The following is a 15,698-nucleotide window of genomic DNA, read 5'->3' as shown; positions in this document are numbered from 1 at the left end:
GTACATAAAAACAACAACAATAATGAACTTACCTTCAGGTATGATCTAAAAAAGAGACGCCATAAAGATTGACTGAGCTTTTATACCAAACACGAGTCACATCATTTACAGGTCATGTGATGGGGGTGGATAAAAACGGCATGAGAAGTGGTAGGGGAGAGGACGGAAATGAAGTATACAGGCATTTTGGTTTAACCGCTACCAGAGAGCAACTGTTGCAGGGACGAATTTATTTTTTTTTTGAAAAGAAAAATCGGAACTGAAGTTATTTCAACACTTGCCTTTTGTGGTTCTCCTCAGTTGTCCAGGGTGGTTCGTCCACCTCTGGTGTTCTAATCCGAAATCTCTGTTTACAATAACTAGTAAAAAACTCTCTTGTCCTATGCACTTCACGTTCACAGACCTAGATGCCCATATTGGTCCTTCCCTGACTGGGATGAACCTAGGGAACCCATATCGAGAGTCCCATCTCTTTTCCTAGGATCGGCTTTCGGGCCTTCTCTGTTCCGCTTTGGTCTTGCCCTGCTCTGCTCCCTTTGACGCACTGTCCCATGCTAAGTACTTAGCTTCCAGTAGGAAAGAATAGTTGAAACTAGATTTTTTTTAACGAGTTTTTTTGTCATCTAGGCCAATCACGAATTCCTCTATAAATAGCTTGAATTGGGTTGCTCATCGCTTTCTTGTGGAATGCAAGCACTGCCAATCCGTCCATGTGATCTGCCAGATCGTAGATATCTTCAAGGTCGGAAATTATTAGACATGTCAACTCTCGGACGGCTTGGATACTGCTTCACCAACGACTCGCGCAATTTCGACCAGATGACACTTTGGTTATTGGCATAGCTTGTCTCAATAAACTTTGAGACTGGTCCTGTAACTCTATCGAAAGCCGACAGGACGATCTCAGAAACCGCCAATCCCTCAACCAACCTCTTCTTTTGCATCACCATCTATTGCTGAAGCCTAAGGGTGATTGGCCCTATATGAACGTATCTTTATTCTTCCTAAGGGCTTATCCATTTTCCCTGACTCTTCTAGAGATTCCTCGCTTATCTATATACTTTTTTCTGTATCAATATCCAATTTCCCTTACTGTATGTACCTAAGATGATTTAAAAACTTTAAAAACTTTTAATTTACCATGTTGATCATTTTTAGCAAATAAAGTTAAAACCATTTATAATATTTGCTAATATTTTTCCTCTGAGGACTAAACATCGAAAACTCATGAGTTAAGGAAATATACTTATTAAACTGTATTCTTTGTTTTGCATGCAATAAACATTCCATATTTTAAATTTAACCTTCTTCAAATCATAAAATTTAAATTCCTAAGTTATGAATTATTTGCTCTATGAATTTTATTTAGCTGTGATTGTCTTATATAAAATATTAAATCCAATAATATTTTGTAAGACTCTTAATCACTGGATTTACATTTCATTATGCTGAAGTATATATTATTATTATTATTATTATTTGGCGGTAAACAGTTACACATGGTTGCTACAAATAGCCATCTGTTTCAATCAAAGAGACTTCTTCAGGCGACCTGGAGAGGTTCCAGGTGGCCTGAAGAAGTCTCTTTGACTGAAACAGATGGCTATTTGTAGCGACCATATGTAACTGTTTACTCCCAAATAATAAAAAAATATTTTGCTCTTTTAATTGAGCACTATTTAACAACCTCGTTGTCTTCATTAGTCCCGACTTTTGAACACCTCAAATCTGAATATATATATAGTCTAGCGGCACTGATGAGTTGTGATACAACGAAACAGGTCTGTATGTCGATGACTAAAATATATTTTATAAAGCTCCCCTCTTTGGTAGAGCACTCTCGTAAATTATCTTACTCGCTACTTAATTTAGCTGAAATAATGCGAAGCTCGCGATTTGTTTACAAACAAACGTTTGAGCCCTCTACGAGTAGCGGACGAATGTTTATTTTAAATAATCGTTCGGACAGGTTAATTTCGGCCACCGATTCCGTAGTCAAGGGGGTAGGACTGCCGACTGTCATCACGACGGTTCTAGGTTCGATCCTCGGCTTGGGAGAGGTGTTAGTCTAGCGGCACTGATGAGTTGTGATACAACGAAACAGGTCTGTATGTCGATGACTAAAATATATTTTATAAAGCTCCCCTCTTTGGTAGAGCACTCTCGTAAATTATCTTACTCGCTACTTAATTTAGCTGAAATAATGCGAAGCTCGCGATTTGTTTACAAACAAACGTTTGAGCCCTCTACGAGTAGCGGACGAATGTTTATTTTAAATAATCGTTCGGACAGGTTAATTTCGGCCACCGATTCCGTAGTCAAGGGGGTAGGACTGCCGACTGTCATCACGACGGTTCTAGGTTCGATCCTCGGCTTGGGAGAGGTGTTAGTCTAGCGGCACTGATGAGTTGTGATACAACGAAACAGGTCTGTATGTCGATGACTAAAATATATTTTATAAAGCTCCCCTCTTTGGTAGAGCACTCTCGTAAATTATCTTACTCGCTACTTAATTTAGCTGAAATAATGCGAAGCTCGCGATTTGTTTACAAACAAACGTTTGAGCCCTCTACGAGTAGCGGACGAATGTTTATTTTAAATAATCGTTCGGACAGGTTAATTTCGGCCACCGATTCCGTAGTCAAGGGGGTAGGACTGCCGACTGTCATCACGACGGTTCTAGGTTCGATCCTCGGCTTGGGAGAGGTGTTAGTCTAGCGGCACTGATGAGTTGTGATACAACGAAACAGGTCTGTATGTCGATGACTAAAATATATTTTATAAAGCTCCCCTCTTTGGTAGAGCACTCTCGTAAATTATCTTACTCGCTACTTAATTTAGCTGAAATAATGCGAAGCTCGCGATTTGTTTACAAACAAACGTTTGAGCCCTCTACGAGTAGCGGACGAATGTTTATTTTAAATAATCGTTCGGACAGGTTAATTTCGGCCACCGATTCCGTAGTCAAGGGGGTAGGACTGCCGACTGTCATCACGACGGTTCTAGGTTCGATCCTCGGCTTGGGAGAGGTGTTAGTCTAGCGGCACTGATGAGTTGTGATACAACGAAACAGGTCTGTATGTCGATGACTAAAATATATTTTATATATATATATATATATATATAAATTGGTCGAAAAACGATTAAAAATATTTTTTCAAATCTCAATATCCCTTATGTTAAATCTCGAGTCCGTAGACTGAAAATTTACAAAGTAGTTTGGTAGGGAAATGCACACACACAGACATAAACACAGAAACTTTAACTTATATATATATATATATATATATATATATATATATATATATATATACTAGAATTTCAGGCCGGCGTTGCCCGATTGTTTTGATGTGTATGTTGAGAGAAAAAAAAAGTTGTAGTAGGAAGGCAGGCTCGAACCCGTACCGCAAAGGAGGAATAGAACGGGGTAAAACCTAACATTTATACTGTTACGACCACCGCCAAACGGGAAGCGACATATTTTAAAATTAAGACTAGACAATCTAAAGGAGAGGATAACTTTAAAAAATATCGGCGAAAAAAGTGACCCCCCTCCTGTAGAAAAGTGTCTAGTTGAAGGGGAAGATATTAATGTTTTTAGCCAATTTTTCGATATTTGTCGTATGAACGGTCGAACTTTAAAACGATACTGATCTTGGTAAAATCCGTCGCCTCTATTGAAAGTTTAACGCAGACATGCAAACATACATATATACATACATTTATATATTGGTAACTAAAAAGTTTCGACCCAAACTGACGAAAAAGCTTGCCCTATCTCTGAATACACTTTATGTAAAAATTCAAATATTAAGACCAGAAATTGGTAGAGACCGCAGATATCAATTTTTTAAAAATTTGACCCCTATTATGACCCCTTAAAATTTATTGTTTGGGCTGAAATCAAGTTATTAAGTTAGATCCATGTCCAAGGAACCTATATCTAAAATTTCAAGTTCGTAGACACAATATTGTCGGATGAGTTCTCAAAGATCAAACTTTTACCCCTTAACCGCCAAATTTCTGGGCAAAAACCGATCACATCGATTTTCCCAAATCTCAGTACCCTGTATATCAAATTTCGAGTCTATAGACTAAAAATTTACACAGTTATTGCGTAGGGAAATGTACACAGACACACAGACACACAGATACACAGACACACACACAGACACTTTCACTTTTATATATATATATATATATATATATATATATATATATATATATATATATATATATATAGATAGATAGACTAGTATTTCAGCCCGGCGTTGCCCGGGTGTTTGGAGGTGTATGTTCAGCAAAAAAAAAAAGCGGTCAATTTTTTTAACTTTGACCTCTATTATGACCCCTTAACACTTATTGTTTTGGGCTCAATTCAAGTTATTAAGTTAGATCCACGTCCAAAAACCCTATATCTAAAATTACAAGTGTTCAGACCCAAAATTGTCGGAGAAGTTTGGTAGTGTTCTCAAAGGTCAAATCGTTGAACTCTGACCCCTTAACAGCCAATTTTCTGGCCGAAAACCGATCACAGATTTTACCAAATCTCAGTACCCTTTATATTAAATTTCGAGTCTGCAGACAAAAAATTTACAAAGTTATTGCTTAGGGAAATGTACACAGATACACAGAAAGACAGACACACAGACACGTTCACTTTTATAGATATAATAGCATGGGTTCCAAATCATTAAAAGAAAAAGCACTGGAGAGAATATTTAAAACACGTCTGTCAAGGCTGGAGGAATCAAGTAAATTAAGGTATAAAAAAAAAAAAACGAAAAGCGGTGAAAGTTTAAATTTGAAAAGCAAGGTCAACTGACCCAGACAAAAAGCGCGAAAGTTAGCGTTAATAATTAGGTCAACTTAGATATGCACGTGAAAGTCCCAGAATTAAATTAAGAAACACTGGTTAGAAGAACAAATTAATGGCTAAGTTTATGAAATGGAGCGTCTATTATATTAAAAAAAATGAAAGTAAATAAATTAAAAATAGAAATTTAAAAAGTTAAAAAAACTATATATAAATATATACACACACATACATATATATATACACACATACACATACATATACATACATACAGACACACAAATGCACACACAGGTACATACATACACACACGCATATATATATACATATATGTATACATTTACAATAACACGCACACACATATATATACATGTATATACAAACACACACGCATGCATAAATATATACACATATCCAAAAAATATCCAAACACATATACAAGTTAAACAAAAACATACGTACATACTTACATACAAATTAAGGGGAGGGACTGGCCGGTATCTACAAACTCCGGAATAAGGCAAATATATGTGTATGTAAATGCATATAGTAAAATATAAGTAAACAAATACATAGAATAAAAATGAGTAGGTTGATGTATATATTTAATTAATAGGTATACTTATACAATAAAACGGAGACAGCAGACAGAAAACCGGCCAAAGAAATAAAGAAATACAAATAAAATTAAAAATATAAAAAGCTTAGAAGGTAAAAAAAAATATGGGAAAAGATATATATTTGAAGGGTTAAATTAATAGCTATGTAATTTCAAATTTACCATATTTAAACTTTGACATATGTTTGCAATAGGAGATCAGTTCGTTTTTAGAGTTTATTATATTACTACTTTGAAGGGAGGTTATAATAGTTATAGCTTCAGATGTACAGAGGTGACAAGACTTAGATTCTGGAGTGTAAGACTTAAATTTCTTTAGGATGGTCCATTTTATATATATATATATATATATATATATATATATATATATATATATATATATATATATATATATATATATATATATATATATATACCGGGGGGTCATATTGTGTTTGAAAACATCACTTATTTTACCAATTCTTTCCTGTATATAAACTTTTACTTTTTATAAAGACAATCAATCATGAGACAATGTAAACTAACACAGCAACATGAAAATAATAATGATACACCACAGCGATGTTTAAATTGCACAATCGCCCGATCTTTTGTTTTAAAAGCTCGCAAAGTTTTTGAAGATAATGATGAAGATTTAGAAGATGATGGCCAAATTTCCCATGTTAATAAACGTTAAAAACACTGGCAATGCTCTGGCAGCATTCGAACCCGCGAGTTCAGGATATCATTGACGAGGTCCCCTCCAGAAGTTATGGGGTCAATTGCCAAAGATCTCGGTGTCTGCGAAGCCACAGTTCAAAAGATTTTTCATTAGAATCTTCGATAAAAGTCCTATGTGATGAAGAGAGGCCAGTTTATGTTTAAGATCACCAAAGAAAATTGTTTAATGAGATCCAAGAGACTTTAAAACAAACTGAAACATCCTGCTTAACAAGACATGCTTTTTTTTTGTCAGACAAAAAGAACCTTTACCAACTTGTGACTTCCAAGCTCTCCAGACTTTAATCTGTTGGATTATTACGTGTGGGGAGTCGTTGGGAGAGATGTTAGTAGACGTCCTTACAGCACCAAAGATTGTCTGGGCCCTGTCGGTGGGGCATTAGAATAGCCGACCGCCCCCCTGCAGAGGGTAAAAAGTCTCTCAATGGGGGTCCTGGATATGACATTAAACTATATCCAGTTGTGAGGCCCCAGCTTGTGGGCTTTGGGGAGTGTGGAGCCACCCTTTAATTACCATTGCTCCCAGGCCCACGCTTACCCGGAGTGGTAGTACCTGTTAGGGTTCCAACTATGGGTTAAATAGAAACCGACGTGAAAACAACAAATATATTCTATTAAAAAATTTTTTCTTCAAAATCTTTGGATTCGCCATTAAATAATCCGAAAAAAGTTGATATGCCGTAAAATAAAAACAACCAACCATCCAACCAACCAACCAACTAACCAAAGATTGTCTGGAAGCATCCATAGTCAGAGTAATGGACAACATCGCCAAAGATCATCTTATACCCACTTGCGAAAGGGTTAGGTCCCTAATAGAGACTGGCATTGAAGCGGAAGGAGATTTCATTGAATGAAATTATAAAATAAAAGTGTTGTTTATGTACCAACTAGTCTCGGTTCCCGGCGTTGCCAGGGTGTTAAGAGGTGTGTGTTAAGCAAAAAAAAAAAAAAAAGAAAGAAAGTTGTATTAGGCAGACAGGCTAGAAACCGTACGGTGAAAGAGGAAAGGAACGTGAAAAAAACAAACCAAAACAAAACATCTTTGTCGTTGCGTCGATACCCAAACCGGAAGTGGCAAAGGTTTAAATTTAGACTAGTCAATCGAAAAGAGGGGATGACTTTCGAAAATATCGGCGAAAAACCGACCCCTCCTTGTAGAAAAGTGTTCAGTTAAGGGTGAAAAAAATAATGTTCTAGCCAAGTTGTCGATATTTGTCGTCTGAAGGATTAAGCTTCAGAGGAATACCTGCCGAAAGATTTAGGAAGATATATAAACATACATACATACATACATACATACATACATACATACATACATACATACATGCATACATACATACGTTTAAACATACAGGTGAGATTCATAGTGTAGAAGATTGTAGATGCCGTTTTATTTAATAATATGTATTTGATGTATTTGCATTTTGTTTGTATTTTGATTATCATTAAAAATGTAATAAATGTTCTCAAATACTTGACGCACCCTATATATATATATATATATATATATATATATATATATATATATATATATATATGAATGTGTAATATGATGTATTTATTATACGCAACTGCATTTGAATCGAAGATACTGAATCTGAAATTATACATTTAATAATGTTATTCTGCTGTTAAACTTTGTTAATGAGCTTAGTGAACTAAAAATCTAAAGTCGTCTTGCAGTGGTACTAAACTTCGGAAATGTGCGTGTTCGACTAAAACATTTGTAAATTACTAATTTTTTGAACGGTGCTTACTAGTGACGTCATTTTTGGGCAGGGAAACTGACTAAAGGAAAATAGAAGAATTCTAGTCAATAGATAAAGGTTGGTCTTCTTGTTGTTTAATCGTTAACTTGTTGCAATTGAGTTAATTAACCCGAGCAGCTTCTGTTGCTATGGATGAACCAAAAACAAAAAGCTTTGGAGAGATGTAAAACTGTAGCTTGCACACACGCCCAGTTTGTCTAAAGAAAGAAACGTGCCAACTATTCTATTTTGTTGAATATCATTTTAAAATGTCTTATTAAAATAACTACGGCCATTTGATAGACAAAAACCAGAGCGATCAATTGTAGATTGATTTCCATATAAAATCACTAAAAACCGGACTCTGACGAACCTGAATGAATGTCTTTCTAAATTTTAGACATTATTCACCCAAGGAAAAACCGACCAGAAACATATTTGTTGGTGTTTGTTTTGTAGTTTGCCGGTTTTAGCTGGACATACAATCACCCATACATACATACACAACTGCCCTTTATATGATTGATCATAGAAAGATGAAGCTTACTTTAATTAAACTTCAGCTTACTTTAAATTCACCACAACTAAGACTACGGCGTAACAAGAACGGAAAAGAAGAGAAAGCAAAAGAGAGACCTTACTATACATTAGACATACTACTTAGAACGTATCAACGAGTGATAAGCTATTTTGCGTCAACGAGAACACGACTGGTTGATTCATAGAAATATACCAGTATATTTCTGCAACATTATACCTTATACAATCATGTTACATAATGTATAATATAAGAATGGTTGGCAGCTTGTGGCTAAACGTTTGTAATCTTACAAACAAAATTCTTTATTTTCTTACCAGGCATTCTAGTAGTAAAGGCACAAAATTCCCTCTCAGGATGGATTACATTAATTAAATAGGGCATAGCCAAAACCGTCGATCTGTCTGTTTGCAATCCATTTGATTTTTTCTCTTATGCAATAGCTCAAATTTTTAAATATTTTATACCTGTCGGTTTTTCTACAACTATTACTCTGTCTGACTGAGAACAGCAAAATTGAATTAGTAGCACATTCGCAGTAAATTTGTCGGAACACATAAAATTATAATTAGTTTAAATATACTCTCTATACACTCTATAATAAGATTGTTTTACAGACGAACAGTTCTAGGAAAGAAATTCTGCTTATGTGATATTCATTAAGTTTTAGGTACATTTAGAGAATGATGTAAATTGCCGATGGTTTTGCCTGCCCATTTAACCTTTTATATATAGAGAGAGTATATCTATAGTAGTAGCATACAGTATATATATATATATATGTTTGTGTGTGTATATATATATATATGTGTGTGTGTGTGTATATATATATATATGTGTGTGTGTGTGTGTGTGTGTGTGTGTGTGTGTGTGTGTGTATAAGTACTACTTCGGCGACAATACCTTCGACAAACCCGACAAGCAGCAAAATCCCACTCCTACACTGAAGAAATCTCTAGATGCCGCAAAGCTTTCTACTCGAAAGCTTTTTCTCTCTCTCGGACTGCTGCACTTGGGAATTCCCTCCCGGGCACCAGCTTCCCTTACTGTACTGAGATTCAGAAATTCAAGTGAATGTGAACAAACATTTCGCTGCCCAATTTCATAAATAGTGTCCCTGCAGATCTGGTCCCAAATAGTAGCCCTTCGCGACTAAGAGTTCTTTGTGCCTTGTTTGGGGAGAAATTACCATATATATATATATATATATATATATATATATATATATATATATATATATATATATATATGATGTGTGTGCATAATATTTTAGACGCCAATAAATATGAGAATCTTTATAGAAAATAATTTGAACTTAAAGCGACATATATAACAGAGGAATTCATCCGAGCACAAGTACAGGTTGAATTTGTAAATTCTTTTCTTATATATTAAATTTCTGTGTGTCATATTTATAGCGTATTCATTTTTAATAAACGGACGACTTATATACACCAAAAGGAAGATAAATCTCAATTGGCACAATGTTTTATGAATATGAAGGAACTTCAGACCATTACATCACACCACGTGTTGCATTATTGCTGGCGTTACGTGTCGCTGCGTGTTGTGATTTCTGTTGTCTGCAAGATTTGCTTCTATTAAAATTACACAACGCCTGGCCGAAATTTAATATTCTTAGTATATATTTTCCTCCAGTTCTGTATTTTGCCGTTGGTTTCGCAGTAAAACTATTGTGAAAAAAGAAAATGAAAAACCTTATCTTTATTTATATGACTGTAAATCTATGTATGTATGTATGTATACGTCTGTGCGTAAATATTTAACCGATGAACTCTATTCGACAAGTCAGATAACACTGAAATTAACAGGAAATAGAAATCATACAGTAAGGATGGTTTATAACGAGTAAAATCTTTGGTTTGATGAAATACGCGCGTGCGCGCACACACACACACACACACACACACACACACACACACACACACACACACACACACACACACACACACATATATATATATATATATATATATATATATATATATATATATATATATCGTCAAGTGGAAAGCAAACTGTTCATTTTAATTTGCCGACGTAGTTTTCTTTCTTTCTTCGCATGGCCAAATTAATTAACTTTTTCAAGTCATTAATATTAAACGTTCCATACCATCTCTCCATAGCTACATCATTAGGAGAGGCGGTTCAAGCTCTAAATGTTTTGGTTTCTATTCTAGGTGATAGCACCCAAGTCATTATTATTTAACTTTTGAAATAACTACTATGTATTAGGTACAATATAATAGAAAATTGTTTTTGTAATAATAAATATGAAATCTGCAAGAATTAAACTATATAAAAGCGTACTTACGACTTTTATAAAACTCCGCATCCGGGTGATTGTGTCCAGAGACCCCCCCCAAAAAAAAAGTTTACGATTCTCGCGACGACACGGGTTTATATTGGTTTATACTCGCACCGGTAAGTAGAAATATAATAAAATTAAGAAAGTATAAATGTTAATATGGCGTAAAGGAAGAGTCGGCAATATTCAGTTTTTTAATCCAATTCTTTTCTTATGCGCAAATATTAAAAGTTTGCAGTATAACAATTTTCCTTAAATCGCATCAGTTATTCAATCCTTCTCTCTCTCTCTCTCTATTTATGTATCTATCCACCCTTCTTTATATATATATACTAGCATGGGTGCCCAGTGTTGCCCGGGTATTTGGAAGTGTATGCTGAGCAAAAACAAACAAAAAAGGGTTAATTTTTTAAAACTTTAACCCCTATTATGACCCCTTAAAATTTATAGTTTTGGGCTCAAATGAAGTTATTAAGTTATATCCATGTCCAAGGAACCTATATCTAAACTTTCAAGTGTTTAGACACAAAATTGTGGAAGGAATTTGGTAGAATTCTCAAAGGTCAAATCGTTGAACTTTGACCACTTAACAGCCAAATTTCTGGGCGAAAACCGATTACATTGATTTCCCCAAATCTCAGTACTCTGTATACCAAATTTCGAGTCTGTAGACTAAAAATTTACAAAGTTATTGCGTAGGGAAATGTACACACACAGACACACAGTAACACAGATACATACACAGACACTTTTACTTTTATAGATATACTAGCATGGGTGCCCGGCGTTGCCCGGGTATTTGGAGGTGTATGTTGAGCAAAAAAAAAAAAAAGGTCAAATTTAAAAAAAACTTTGACACCTATTATGACCCCTTAAAAGTCATTGTTTTGTGTTCAAGTCAAGTTATTAAGGTAGATCCATGTCCAAGGAATCTATATCTAAAATTTCAAGTGTTTAGACCCAAAATTGTGGGAGGAGTTTAGTAGAGTTCTCAAAGGTAAATCATTGAACTTTGACCACTTAACAGCCAAATTTCTGGTTCCTGGATATGACCTAAAACTATATCCGATAGTGAGGCCCCACCTTGCGGGCCTTGGGGAGTGTGGAGCCACCCTTTAATTGCCATTGCTCCCAGGTCCACTCTGACCCGGAGTGGTAGTACCTGTTAGGGTCACAACTATGGGTTAAATAAAATCCAACTTAAAAAAAACAAATATACTCCATTAAAAATCCTTCCTCAAAATAACTAGATTCGGCATTAAATAACCGGAAAAAGGTTGATATGCCGTAAAACAAAAACATCCAACCAACCAACTAAGCAAGCAACCAAATTTCTGGCTGAAAACCGATCACATTGATTTTCCCAAATCTCAGTACTCTGTATATCAAATTTCGAGTCTGTAGACTAAAAATTTACAAAGTTATTGCGTAGGGAAATGTACACACACAGACACACAGTAACACAGATACACACACAGACACTTTTACTTTTATAGATATACTAGCATAGGTGCCCGGCGTTGTCCGGGTATTTGGAGGTGTATGTTGAGCCAAAAAAAAAAAAAAGCGGTCAATTTTTTTTTTAATTTGACCCCTATTATGACCCCTTAAAATTTATTGTTTTGGGCTCAACGGAAGTTATTAAGTTAGATCCATGTCCAAGGAACCTATATCTAAAATTTCAAATGTTTAGACACAAAATTGTCGGAGGAGTTTAGTAGAGTTCTCAAAGGTCAAATCGTTGAACTTTGACCCCTTAATCGCCAAATTTCTGGGCAAACACCGATCACATCGATTTTCCCAAATCCCAGTACCCTGTATATCAAATTTCGAGCCTGTAGACTAAAAATTGACAGAGTTATTGCGTCAAGAAATGTACACATACACACACAGACACAGACACACACACCCAGACACATTCACTTATATATATATATATATATATATATATATATATATATATATATATATATATATATATATATGCTAGCAATGCAGCCCGGCTTTGCTCGGGCACTATGTACTGTTCATAAAGTGTAAATATGTACGGTAACGCCTTTCTATATAACAGACTTCCTCAACTACCATAGAGAAAAGTATATATATATAGTCGTCACTGATGTTAACAAACTTATCGAAAATTTAGAATATATATTAAAAAAAGTCTACTCTTCACACAAGACATTTCTAAAAAGACTTTCTGCATATTTTTACAAGAGAGTCACCGTTTATCAAGGTCCAAAAGCCATTCAAGTATAAGGGTGATGGAAATTGAGTAATAGGACGTCTCAACTTCAAATAGATCATTTTGTAGTCATCTTGGAAGCATCCCTGCGGTATTGTGTTCTACAAGCGCGCAGTTAAAGGAATAAAACTTTTTCTATGGGATTAACTTTTAGATTTAAGCGAAAATAGAGAGTAGGGATTACTTTTTGACAGTTGTTGCGGCTAGACGAGTTTTTGTCGCGAATATTTTACATGGTGGGCATATATTGAAGCTCAGCCGAGCATTTGCCATGAAAATGTCAACAAAACAGAGATAGACACGCAGCGTCTTTTCTGTGATAAAGAGTTTGTGAGGAGAAAAAAAAGGGCACAGCCTACTAGATTTTGAAGCCGCCTCTCCAGACTGGGCAACAGTACTCCTTCTTAGCCGTATTTGCAAATAATTTACTTATTTTGGTCTACAATTGTTAAGATGTAAACCTTCTAATATATTAAAAGACGCAAAATAAAATATCACGAAAATATATAAGAATTTAGAAGCGAAAAACTAAAAACTCTGTAAACATTCCTAGCACAAACGCTCATAATATTAGTATAAACCACGTATCCGACTTCGACACATAGAATCAGTATTCGAATACTTATATATATATATATATATATATATATATATATATATATATATATATATATATATATATATATATATATATAGAATATAGATTATTTATTGATTACACACAACATCAAGTGGTTTTGAGAATCCAGCGAAGTAGGATAATCGTACACTAGCCTATTAAAGTGCCTGCTATAATTTAGTGCGAATAATTTTCTTTCTTTAACACTAACTGGATCTCTCCTATATAAAAGCAACAGTTCTGTAGAAATTATGCCATCTAGTCTTCTGACCTACAATTTCTGCGCATCTTATTAAAAAAATAAAAACGAAATCTAGCGATGTTTGTTTTAGAGTACGGTTGGTTTCACAAATAATCCATTTCCAAGCCATGTGATCGGGTCTAATGTTGGTTATCAATATTTATTGATGATCAACGTCTTCGATCGATTTCGAGCTAGACTTATCTATCTTTTAATTGTGACATCGGACCAGTTTTCTCACCTTTAAGGATATTTCTTAATATTTCGTCCGTCGAGATGACATCGATTTTGCTATGAAATTCATATGATATGATAGATGGTGGGGATTTATAGCAATTCTCATTATTTTCTTCGCCCAAACTTTTTTGTTTTTACTTAGGGGTCACCGCTTATCACGGCCCGGGTGCCATTGTAGGATAAAGATCATAAGTGTTACGGAAATGGTGAGACAATATGATCAGTAATCGTAAAACTGTGGTAATACTTAATTATTTAAAAAGACGGCTAAATAAGAAATTATTTACATTAGATTGGAAAATAATCATGTTATAGTCAGCCGAGAAGTAGCCTTACGGTGCTGTGTTCAACAAACCGATAATTCTAGGAAATAAACTCTGTTTATGGAATTTTCGTTTAGTTTTAGACATAGACTAAGGGAAATTGTCGACGGGGTTTTCTGAACACGTACATGTCATTTTTCTGTCACACACACACACACACACACACACACACACACACACACACACACACACACACACACACATATATATATATGATAAATTCCACAGCCAAATAACGTCGCAGCCAAGAAGAGCCATGACAGCCAACTGGGCTCATCAGTTAGACACATCCGAACTCAGGATTCGAAACCCGAGCCTCTTCGAATCCGGAGTTCAGATGTGTCTAACCGATGCGCCAAAAGCAAGGCGAAACTCAAGTCTTGGACTTCCGGATCGTTGACTGTCATGGCTCTTGTTGACTGCGACGTTGTTTGGCTGTAGAATTTATTATATATAATTTCTCACATTCTGAAAATCATATATATATATATATATATATATATATATATATATATATATATATATATATATATATATATATATATATATATGTAGTAGAGATTTAGAAGGCTATCACAATGCGAGGAATGAAATATAGTAGTTGTTGGTGAAAGGAGACGAAAACAAGTGTCGATTTACAAAACCATAAGTACATACATATATGTCTATATATACATATATTTATTCAATTGTATTGGATACAAATGTCTTACTTGTTATGTCTGCGACAATATCCATTATTAATTTCGGAAAAAAACTTCCCTTTTTAAATGGTAGACGTGACAGATCGATTCAAAGCATGCTAGATGATGGAGCGGAAGTTGGATAACTATGTGGAGCCTCGGAGCAAATGTAAGGAGGGGATTTATGTATGATCTGATTAGGTGAATAACATGTTTTTTTGTTGCTTTTTTATATTTTTTTGTATATATATATATATTTATTTATTCTTATTTATCTATTTTTTATAACTTGTTGCTTTACCGTGAGCACTTTTTAATTTTGTATATTCTTTGTCTATTTAGTTGTCTTTATTATTATAATTATTATTTTTTTTTCTTGCTGATATGTATTAGGTGGGATGACTTGGTGTATCAAGGTCACAATGTCGCTAGTAGGCTGGAGTCAGTTAGCTTATGAAGGATAGAAGTAGGAGTGGGATTTGAAAGAGGAGGAGTTTGCGGGATGGTGCGCTCTCATGGTGATAGCCTTCTAAATCTCTACTACATACCTATCCCACACATTGCTTCACTCCTATAT

Source organism: Euprymna scolopes, chromosome 20 (assembly GCF_053919585.1).
Source record: "Euprymna scolopes isolate OS-2025 chromosome 20, ASM5391958v1, whole genome shotgun sequence".
In the NCBI taxonomy this organism is placed as follows: domain Eukaryota; kingdom Metazoa; phylum Mollusca; class Cephalopoda; order Sepiida; family Sepiolidae; genus Euprymna; species Euprymna scolopes.
Note: the sequence above shows the minus strand (reverse complement) of the source record.